The sequence below is a fragment of the Hydra vulgaris genome, chromosome 11 (genome assembly GCF_038396675.1).
Source record: "Hydra vulgaris chromosome 11, alternate assembly HydraT2T_AEP".
NCBI lineage: Eukaryota > Metazoa > Cnidaria > Hydrozoa > Anthoathecata > Hydridae > Hydra > Hydra vulgaris.
The window spans coordinates 52954065-52966434 of record NC_088930.1 but is presented as its reverse complement, the minus strand read 5'-3'; the positions used below and the strand labels follow the sequence as shown (position 1 = coordinate 52966434).

At 29.9% G+C, this 12370-nt stretch overlaps 1 protein-coding gene and 1 pseudogene across 1 annotated transcript in view; one reads left to right on the top strand and one right to left on the bottom strand.

The window, feature by feature from the left end:
- The window catches only part of LOC100199481 (HBS1-like protein), a 130987-nt gene that overhangs the window by 20213 nt on the left and 98404 nt on the right, over positions 1–12370 (bottom strand). The window lies entirely within an intron of this gene.
- LOC136087658 (U2 spliceosomal RNA) lies at positions 11718–11838 on the top strand (annotated as a pseudogene).

Genomic DNA, 12370 nt, shown 5'->3' with positions numbered 1-12370 from the left:
ACATACATATATAAATTTTATTTTTTGTAAATAACTTTTGCTCTCCTACAGTAAGTGTAGGGTAGATTATGATAAGCATCTTAAGCGGAAATTGGAATATTTTCATATATAATTATGCTGGATCCAAAATTTTTGCGAATAATCAATTTTTAGGGATCTCTATTCTTGATTCAACTAGATATTTGGACATCCGAAATTTTTTTTTAAAAACACAGAGGTTTTAAAAAAGTAGTAAAAGTGCTCATATTACCCACACCACTTGTTAATATGTGCATTTTAAATTAGGTCAAAAAAATAACATTAATTAAACTAAAAAATACTAATCTGACAATTAGAACAAAATTTTTTTTATCAAAAACATTATCTAATTTTTGGCATAAACTTAAATTTAAAAAAAAAGAGCCTAATATCTCTTACTTCTGTTTTTTAAATATATTTTGCTTTGCATAATTTATGGACAATCCCTTACTGTTGTATATTTAATGTCTGTTTTCTGGCCTTTTTAGTTATATGTATATAGAAAACATGTCTGTTAATATTTACTGTAATGTGATCTTACAAACATCTTAAGCTATTTGCTAATGCTTTGCGTAATTGTTGTGATGTTACTGTTGTAATGTTTTGTGTTGATAGACAGCTTGGCTTACCTTCCCGTTGGTTTCTATCGTTAAAAATGATTACAGGTAGTTTCACTGACTGCTTTTATTCATTCACTAAAAGCCAAGATAACATTTGATATTACTACAGTAAAATTTTTATACCTCATAATAATTTTTTTTTATCCTTAGTGTTATTATTTTCCTTTTTGAATGAGATTAGTTAAATGAGTTGGCTTTTGATTTTGGTTTCAAAACTGAACACCATTGTCAAAATGCTCTTGGTTAAGTAGTTTTTAAAAACCCGGTTTCTATTTTGTTCTTTTTAATTTTTACTAACTTACTTTTCTATTACTTCCTGCTAATATGGAATATATATATATATATATATATATATATATATATATATATATATATATATATATATATATATATATATATATATATATATATATATATATATATATATATATATATTTGTTACACATTTAATTACATATCATGTAAATAAATTTGTTTAAAAAAAAGTAAACACAAGTTTAAATATACTTTTTACAACTGTTTTATATGGTTTTAACATCTGTTTTATAATCTTTTCAACTCATGCTCGGTGAATAAGAAAATCAACTCTTTTTACTCAGCGCTTTTAGACTAATTGCTCACCTTTATCTGAATACTTTTATCAATTTTGCTCAAATTTGTATTCACGAAGCGTAACAATTACTTCAAAAATTTATTTATATCAAATTTTATTACGGTTTTTATTACAAGGCTTGAAAAAAAAGTATAAAGTATATGTATAAATATGCATGCGTATACATATGCATGTATGTGTGTTGTGTATGTATATGTGTATGTGTTTGCATTTTATGTATGCGTATGTTCATTTGTGTATATATGTATGCATGCATGTATGTATGCATGTATGTATGTATGTATGTATGTATGTATGTATGTATGTATGTATGTATGTATGTATGTATGTATGTATGTATGTATGTATGTATGTATGTATGTATGTATGTATGTAGGTATGTATGTATGTATGTATGTATGAATGTATGTATATATGTATGTATGTGTTTATGTGTATATGTGTAAATGTATGTTTGTGTGCGTATGTGTTTACGTGTATATATGTATTTGTGTATGTATATATATATGTGTGTATATATATACAGTATTGGACAAAACATTTGCAACCAACATCGAACAATGCTAAAAAGTGTTCCTAATTTTACATGTCTTAAAAACGAAACGAACTATACTACCACAGCAAACAGTTCAGGAGTCTGGAGTCATAGCATGCCATGACATGAGCAATCAGCTGACAGGTGACAGCACACAGGCAGAGTTTCGTTGACAAGTGCCATTTTGCAGTGGACAAAACAAGTGCAACTTTTTTGGTTTCTTTCATTTTCTTAAGTCTGGTCCATGTCAACGTCACGGAAGTGTTTTAATAATTAAAGGAAGAATCCAGAAGTTTCCAGAAGTTTCCAGAAGCATGCAGAAGCTTCCAGAAGTTTCCAGAAGAAGCATCTGGAAGCATCCAGTAGCATCCAGAAATACCCAGAAACATTCAGAGGCATCCAGACGCATCCAGAAGCTTCCAGAAGCATCAAAAAGAAGCATCTAGAATCTTCCAGAACAGGTTCACACAGGTTCATTTTACTATATAAGAGACATGTAAATCGACATGTAATTCAGTCAGTATATGGAAGTCAATCAGTCAGTATTATCAAGACAGTTTATCGAAGTGAGTTTTATCAAAGTGTTTTATCGAAGAACATCAATACAAGAAGTGAAATACAACAAGTGTTTCATTACATCAATACAGTCCATATCCAACCAAGACGTTGTGTTCCACAGAGCATTATTGTATCATCACAAGGTAAATGTAACACGGTAAGCCTTGAAAAGCGTGATTATTTATTTTTATTATTTTTATGACTTCAAGTGCAAAAACGGCTCCCGACAGTCTTGGATTAGAACTAAGAAAGCAAATTATTGGCGATTACGTAAGTGGAATCTCACAAAAAAGTATTTGCGATAAATATCGCGTGAAAAAATGGACCGTATCAAGACTATGTTCCAAATATCGTTCTACGAGGAAGTTGGCAGCAGATAACAAAGGTGGAAGACCGCGTTCCACCACTTCTAGAGAGAATTCTATGATTGTCAAGAAGAATCTCTGGATTTCATCAGTCGAGATACAAAAGCAATTAGAGCTGCCTGTATCGGACCGAACAATCAGACGACGTGCTGTTGAAGCCGGATTGTTTTCTCGACGCCCTGCAAAGAAACCGCTGATTTCACTAAAAAACCAAAAGGAAAGACTCCTGTTTGCTACATCTCATATTGACTGGAATGTGCAGAAATGGTGAACTGTCCTGTTCAGTGATGAATCGAAGTTCAACATCATTGCGAGCGATGGCATTTGCCGTGTACGTCGACCTGCCGGAAAACGCTTCGATTTACGTTACTGCCATAAGACTGTGAAGCATGGTGGAGGCAATGTAATGGTCTGGGGGTTTTCTGCTAACGGTCTAGGTCCAATACATCGAAACGATGGTATAATGGACCGTTTCATGTATAAAAATATCCTGAAAGATGTTATGTTACCTCATGCTGAATGGAATATGCCAATAAAATGGGTTTTTCAGCAAGACAACGATCCGAAACACACTGCAAAAGTAGTCAAGCAGTGGTTTCAAGGCAACCACCTATCGGTGATGGATTGGCCGCCTCAATCTCCGGATCTCAACCCTATCGAGAACCTGTGGGAGATCGTCAACCGCAGAATTAATTGTGAAGGTGTTCGTAATAAGGATCAACTGTTTGAACAAATCCAAAAGGCCTGGGCAGCGATTCCACAAAGTTTGATTGATCACCTGATCGAATCTATGCCTCGAAGATGCGAGGCCGTGATCGACAACAATATTGATAGCGAAATACAGCTTGGTCAACATTTTGTCGAGTTGCACTTGTTTTGTCCAGAAGGAAATCAACTTTTTTTAATACTTTTGATTAATTTATAAATTTTCGTGTACAAATAATGAACTTTGTGATGAATAAAACTTGAAGAACTTTGTCTCGAAACAGTTACATTGTTATTTCTCTAAATTGAAAAAATGCAGCACTTTTATATAAAGAAACTAAATTAGCATTATTTGGTTGCACTCGTTTTGTCCGATACTGTGTGTGTATATATATATATATATATATATATATATATATATATATATATATATATATATATATATAAATATATATATATATATATATATATATATATATATATATATATTTATATATATATATATATATAAATATATACATATATATATATATATATATATATATTTATATATTTATGTATATATATATATATATATATGTATATATATACATATATATATATATATATATATATATATTTATATATATACATATATGTGTGTGTATCTGTGTATGTATGTATTTATGTATGTATGCTTGTATATATATTTACGTATATGCTGTTAGTATGTTGTGTGTATGCGCTGGTATGGGTGTGCATGTGCTGTTAGTCTATGTATATTCATTAGCAGCTTACTTTCCGAAAATCGGGCATTCTACTGAAGTCGTTACAAAAAGTACAAACGAAAACAATTATTTATGAGACACCAAGTATTATGAGACACCAAGTATTTATGAGACCCCAAGTATTTATGAGACACCAAGTATTTATGAGACACCAATTATTTATGAGATACCAAGTATTTATGTGATACCAAGCATTTATGAGACACCAAGTATTTATGAGACACTAAGTATTTACGAGACACCAAGTATTTATGAGACACCAAGTATTTATGAGACACGTGACACTCTGGAGTATGAAATAATTCTAATCTTAGCTATTTATCGCATAATGGTCGCTATCATAATCATAATGATTGCTATCATAATTATAATGGTCGCTATCATAATCATAATGGTCGCTATCATAATCATAATGGTCGCTATCATAATGGTCGCTGTCATAATCGTAATGGTCGATATCATAATCATAATGGTTTTCCTACAATGAACTAAATCTTATAAAAGAATTATTGAAATTTAATACTATATAAAATATTAAAATGTGCTATATGCAAAATAAATAAAAAAATACAAAAAATAAATATTTTCTTCAGTGACGGGATCCAGCAATTTTGGTGTTTGAGCTAACTTCCAGACATGAAGCAAACTCCAAACGTTTTTATTCTTATGTCAAATAAAGATATTTTACAAAAAATTGCGATTGGAGGCTGGGAACAAATAAACCCCAAACTTTCGTTACCCTTTCCGCCGCCTTCCCCCACTCTAAACGTGAGGGCAACTGGTTGATAAAATATTTTTCGTACTATACTCAACTAGACTTATACTCATCGATAAATTTTAAGTTTCATATTAAAGTTAGTTTTGAAAGGTTTTGCTCACCTTTGGCCCACTTTGTGCTGTCTTAAGAATCGGGAGTTATAAGGTTTGATGAATGCTTGGAAAATTTATTGGTTGTTAATTTGCAAAAAACAAAATTTCCTAGATTAAAAAATAAAGATCATCTGATCTTCTGCAAGTCTTCACATGCTTATTTCACATGTAAAAAAACTTGTAATCTTTCATTTACTTAATTGTAATAGTTATTATGAAGCAATAAAAAAACAAAAACAAAAAAAACAAAAACAAAAAAATTAATGAAAAAGTTGGAAAAGTAAAAATTTTATATGTAATGATTTAAAGATTGAAAATGATATTAAAAATAGTGGAAACTGGATTATAAGATCAACCATGCATTCCTTGGTTTGGTACAAGTCTTGTACGAAACCATATATATATATATATATATATATATATATATAATATATATATATATATATATATATATATATATATATATATATAAATGTATATATATATATATATATATATATATATATATATATATATATATATATATATAAATTTAATTTATTATTGCTCTGTTCTTTAAGAACATTGAGCACTCTCTTTGTAGAATACACTAACATAACTTATATATTTATATATATTTATATATACATATTTATATATATATATATATATATATATATATATATATATATATATATATATGTATGTATAAACATATACATATATATATGCATATATAATACATATACATATATAAATATACATACATATATATATATATATATATATATATATATATATATATATATATATATATATATATATATATATATATATATATATATATATATAAATACACACATAAATTTGTAACTTTTAGAATAAATTCAATTATTTAGACAGACTGTCACTTACAGATGTGGCGCTTTTGTGTGTTTTATCAAGCCAATTAGCCAAGAAATATGCTATTCTACTAATTACGCATTTCTTAGGGATGCCTTGGAATTGGGAGGGTAAGTGTTATACTGTTACTTTATCGTAAATGTTGCAATTCAGATTTCACAAATGTATGATTCTTACATAAACATTATTCATTGATTTTTATTTATTGTTTTTCAATAGATAATTATTTTAAAACCACTATAATTGATTAATTAAATTAAGGTCACATTTTAAAAATCAAATTTAAAGAAATGCGCTTAATGCATATAAAACAGAAGGGAATTAGCTTTATTTAATTTTAAATGTCTTTCTTGCTTTTTGTTCTGAAATTCCAGCAATTATATTTGAAAAATCTGTTTTCTTGCAATATCACAATTTATATTCAGCATAGCAAGTCCATTTAAACGTTCCTGTACCATAGTTAAACGGTGATAATTTTTTACCTGCTTTAATAAATTAAATGTGCGTTCGCTTGAAGCCGTTGATGCAGGCAAACTTATGAAAATGCCTAATGCAGTTGTAATGTTTGGAATGACACCCAAATGACCAAGTCCAAGAATTTCTACCAGCAACTTTTTTGGTGGGCAATCTAGTTTAAAATTAACAACATAGATTCTATTAAGAAATAAAGCCTCATTTTCAAGTTCTTGCGAGATTTCTTTGTCGTGCTGATAATGTTGAGCAGCCCATATAATATCTTCGTCATTCAAATATTTAAACTCCCATAGAACTACAAATAGATTACAAATTTTTTGTAAGGACTGAAATTGTTGCGTGAGGCCAGATTGAATCGAGTCAATGATAACGAAATATACATTGATTTTAAAATACAGCTCGGCATCATCTTGACTTGGCAAATGATGATTAGTTAAAAACTCATTTGAAACACCAATATTTCTTGCAACAAATTTTGACTCGGTAAAAATCTTATAAAATTGTTCTCGCAACCTTTGAATGTCGTTAGATTTTTAATGTTATTCTTTTCAACATCAAGAGTACCATGGCGTGTCTTAATAATTAGATTTGTCTGATGAATCATTGTGAGTAACTTTATTCAAATAGACGACATCAAAATGCATTCAAATTTGGAAAATTGCTTTTGAATAGCATTAAGTTCCATTTTAGCCGGGGCTGTTAAATGTAGCACTCCAAGTTCATTTAAAGCACTTCTCACTGAATTCAAATGTTGTGCAACTGGTTTAACATCATCAATCCGTGCTGACCATCTTATTTTGGACATTCAAACTTTTCATTTGAAGAAAGATTTATTTTCAAAGAAAATAAATCTTTCTTCAAATGAAAAGTTTAAATTGATTTAACATAACGAACAAGCAGTTTGCTCCTTGTGCAATCTGGAGTAGGATCACCTATTATTGAAAAATATTTTGCTTTCACAATTTCATGGAAGATTGTTGTTTGAACATGTGAACCACAAATATCAATAAATTCATTCTGAATTCGTGTTGATAGATAATGAGCTTGCATTCGCTGCTTGCACTGTTGTGATTCTCGAACACGTTTAACATGCTCAGCTAAAAGTGGGTCATATTTGCTAAGAAGTTTGATAATCCCTAAAAAATTCCTATTTGCTCGATCACCTATTTGACCAGAGAAAAATGATACATTTGCAGCATTTTTTTTCAAAAATAAGCGCACAATACAAAGATTGTTTTTCAATACTCCAGCACAACCAGTCTCTTTTGCATGTTTCCCCATTTGCAAGAGTTTCATTCAGTAAATGATTGGAAGATGCATGATGATTAGAGTCTTGAACAATATCATTTGGAATTTCAAAGCAAGTAATCTTAAGAAAAGAGTTTACTTGACTAGAATTGTTCTTGTTGATAATCTCAATGTCAATAAAATTGACCGGATTACCTTGATGAGTCTGATCTGGTTTCATATCTCGAATTTTATTTGCACTTGCATCTTCCTGTGATGAGATTTTGGGTTTATCCTGTCCCTGGTTTACAGCATTCAAATTTCCTGCTGGTTGTTGTTCCAAAATTGGGTCTTCTGCAATGAAACAACTTCATTTTCAATGTTACCACTGGCTCACATACTTTGAGATTGGCTTGATGGTTCAATTTGAACTGTATTTTGTGATTTTTTTTAAAAAAAATACATTTTCTTTGAGTTGATGCACGCTTCTTCGGCCAACCCTTTTCTCCGCCGCCTTTTACTTGCACCATTATCAAATTTTTTCCTCATTTTAATGGTCTGAAAATAACATTTAAATTTGAAAGCATAATAAACTTATTCATTAATCAAACTTATAATCAATAGAAATTTATATATTGAATTATGTTTGTTATGTAGGTAATGGTTAACGTACAAAACGTAACGTACAAAGGCTCAATGTATCAATTTGAACAAAATGACAGTTCAAACAGTTCAAAACAGTGGGGTTAAGACTTTTCGGGGGCCGGTGTTTTTTTTGAAAGGTTTTTTTGTGTACCACAGCGTAAAAAACGACTAAAAAAAAACGCCTTAAAATTTTTTCGGGGCCCCTATTGTTGCGGGGCCCGAAGCTATAGCCCCCCCCCCCTAAGTTTCCCCTCTCCCCTACTCCTTCCTCCTTAATCCGGCACTGGATCGAAATAAAGTGATTTAATCCTGTTTATTGAAGTACTACTAAAAAAGAAGAAAAAAAATGAAGCTACAAAAAGCAGCACATTAATTCATAACTCAAAACTCGTACGCGATAAAAATGATCAACTTGTATTAATTTGATCAAGCGCCCGACGGAGGGTAAACTGAATTATTAAATGACGTAATATTTATAATGTCGGATTTAGGATAGTGTGCTCAACAAATAGAGTGCTGAATGTTTTTAAAGAACAAAGCAATTACAAATTAGTAAAAACGCTTATCGATTTTTTCTTCGACAAACTGTTTCTCCTTTCGTAGGTTCTTCAAAAAGCCTGAACCTTCTTAATGAACCTACAGAAGAAGAAACAGTCTGTCGAAGTAAAAAAATAGATAAGTGTTTTTACTAACTTATTTCTATTATTATTATTTTATTAAATGTTTTTGTTATTTTTTAGATGTTGTCGATAAGTTGATAAATGTGCTATTTACTATTGAGACAAAATATATAAAATATATATTTTATCTCAATAACAAATAGTATATTTCATATATTTTGACAGTTTTATAAGAGGATCCGTAAAGTAAGAATGGCAGATTTTACGTGAATTCGCAAAGCTGCTATTGTTTGACTTTTTCACTATTTCAGTATCAGAAATTGAACCAAATAGTAAACCAAATAGTAGTTCACTAACAAAATGTTATTGTGCTAGAAAAAGCAATTCCAACTAATCCGTTAAAGATAAAATGATGGTTATAGTGGGAAAATAAACTACTTGAAACTTTAAGGTTTGAATTTCTTTGATAAACCAACTCAATACAGTCCTTTGTATTGAGTCTCAACTCAATACAAATAGACTTTTCCTATAACTTTCGTTTTAGGAAAAGTCTTTTTGAAACATTACGGCAAGTTAAGTTTTAGGTGATTTAAACTAGGACAAAATAATATTGCACCAAGTTTAAGGTCGAATTTGAACAAGATCTTTACACATTTTGGTCTTAAATAACCCGGAAGTAAGTTTTTCAAATAACAAAAAGTCATGTTAAAAACATGAATAATTGGTCAATCGATTTCATATTTGACCTATAACCAGATCCTGGTGTAAAATTATTTTCTTTGAATGATGTTCAGGATAATAATACTTCATATTTTTACGTTCATTTTTAGGATTTAAATATTCAAATAAAATTTCAAATTTTTCTTTTTACGTGCCTGTGAACAAGTTAAAACCTTTAATAATCTTTTTTATAGCTAAAAATATTATTTTTCAATTGGTCTTTGATTATTTTTAAATTTTTATATTCTTTAAACAAGCTACATTAGCTTTCATAAACTACTATTAATTGTTTTTATATGATTGTTTTTTTTTTAATGACAATTACAGTTTTCAAAGTTTTCACTATTTGTGAAATCCAATAATGTATAAAGTTCTTTATCGATTGACTTAATTAGGTTCACTCTAGGCTTTAGGAGATAAAAAATAGTTCAGGTTGCAGTAAAAAATCTTTATAAAAAACGAAATGAAGTTCCAAGCTTGTATTCATTTAAGACAACACAAGAAAATTACCTGAAAATCTCCATGAATATGAAAATATCCAGAGCTTACAATTGTATACAATGCAGTTTTCAAAGTTTTCACTATTTATGAAATCCAATAATGTATAAAGTTCTTTATCGATTAACTTACTTAAGTTAATTGCTTGGAACTTCATTTCTTTTTTTATAAAGATTTTTTACTGCAACCTGAACTAATTTTTATCTCCTAAGGCCAAGAGTGAAACTCACACACTTTAGTGTATTTATCTCCTAAGGCCTAGAGTGAAACTCACACACTTTAGTGTGTTTATCTCCTAAGGCCTAGAGTGAAACTCACACACTTTTGTTTCATTATTTAAAAGCTATATCAGCTCCTTTACGTCTATATTTAAATATTTCGCTACACCAATCTTTGTCATATTAGTTACAATATTAGTCATTTTCGTATTGTTATTATAAAATGAATTTCCTCACAATGATATACAACAATACTTCCCTCTTTTTTTCACCTTTTTTGGTCTAATAATAGAGTTGGAATACGACATTTTTATTTAGGAGCGAAACTACGAATTTAGTTTGTTTACATTGTTATTCTTACTGACCTCTTTTTGAAGCTGAGAAATCTTGTGCGCAATTGAATTAGAGGAATGTCTATTGCAACTCGCACGATTTTTATTTGAAAGTAATAAAAACCTTCAAAATTAACGCTTTTAATTTTTCACGTGTTTCTTTCGGAAAAAATACGTGAAATATAGATCCTCTTTGGACAATTTACAGGGTTGGGTGTATTGAAGTACATTTACTCCATTACAATTATTGCTTACTCTTTGCAGTACTTTTACATGTAACGATTTACATTTATGACGCAGATTCTTACTTTTACTTTTGTTACTTTTAAGACTAAAATGACTTACTTTTAGAAATAAGTAAAACCCAGCAAGCACACTTACGTTAGGCCAACTTATGTAAATACATCGCAAACGTTGTCTGCTTTCTAAGGTGAAAATACAACGTTGATCCAATGTTAGTTGTATTTATATTACTGAAAACCTTAATAACGATGTGATTAAAATAAGTTAGCTAAGTTACTTTGGTCCAACGTATGTAAAAACATCGCAAAAGTTGATTGTTTTTCCGATCTAAACCTAACGTTGATCCAATGTATAGGGATCAACGTTGGTCCAATGTGTATGGGTCAACGTTGACCAATATATATGGATTAACGTTTATGTTTATGAACCATCGTTAAGCTAATGTGCACGGATTAACTTTGGATTATATACATTTGATCAAAGTTGATCCATTTTCATAGCAATAACATTGGATTATATACAGTGGATCAACGTAGTGTTTGCATCGTGAAAAGGCAGATTTACAAATATATACTCGTATAATTTTGAAGAATTATTTTTCATCCAAATACTTCAGATTATTATGGAAATATACATTATTAATTTTTAATTTTAATTTGCTAATTTTTAGTTTAATAAATAATTTTTCTCTTTCTTATATAACGAAAAAGCCACAAGCAAAACAAACATGAATAATGTCTCTTAAGTCATATGCGTTTATGGAGTATGTACAAAATTATCTAGTTATTTCTTCGTAGATGGATAAAGATCGCTTCTCAGCCTAATGGCTAAGATTAAGTGTAGTATCTGTTCTTATTTTGGCTCCGGGCCATCTCTCAATTGGTTACGGTGTTGTTAGAAAGTAGAAACAGCACAAAATCGAAACCATGACAGTCGATAGAGGTTCTTGGCGTTGTCGCTTTTTCAGTGTCTCCTTCTATGTCCGGAAATCTCAAAGCGATCCGTCCACTCCGGGTGTTAAATGGAGATAAGCCATTAAGTTAGCGTTGCTTAGTTTCGGGTGAGTGGCAAATAAACCCTTAAGTGGGCCATAACAAACCCTTAAATGGGCCAAAATACGGAGTCTCGGCTCCCAAATAACACCGCTTTCTAGGGCCCTGTGTAAGTCTCTAGTTGGTTGGTAAAAAAAAAAAAATGGATAAAGAATATATATGTATAAGTATATATATTCAAATATACATGCGTATAATTATATGATTTATGTACATATATAAATATATATGTATATTAAAATATAAAACAAAATAAATAATTTTTGTAATACCTAAATTAAGTACCCAAAAATTGTTTTTTTTTTTTTTGTAGTCATTTAGGTGCTCCCAGAAGTCCTTTTGGGCTTATCACAGAGCACCGCAGGAAAACATTTAACAGGAAGTTCAGGCCTCTTTCCGTACCAATGT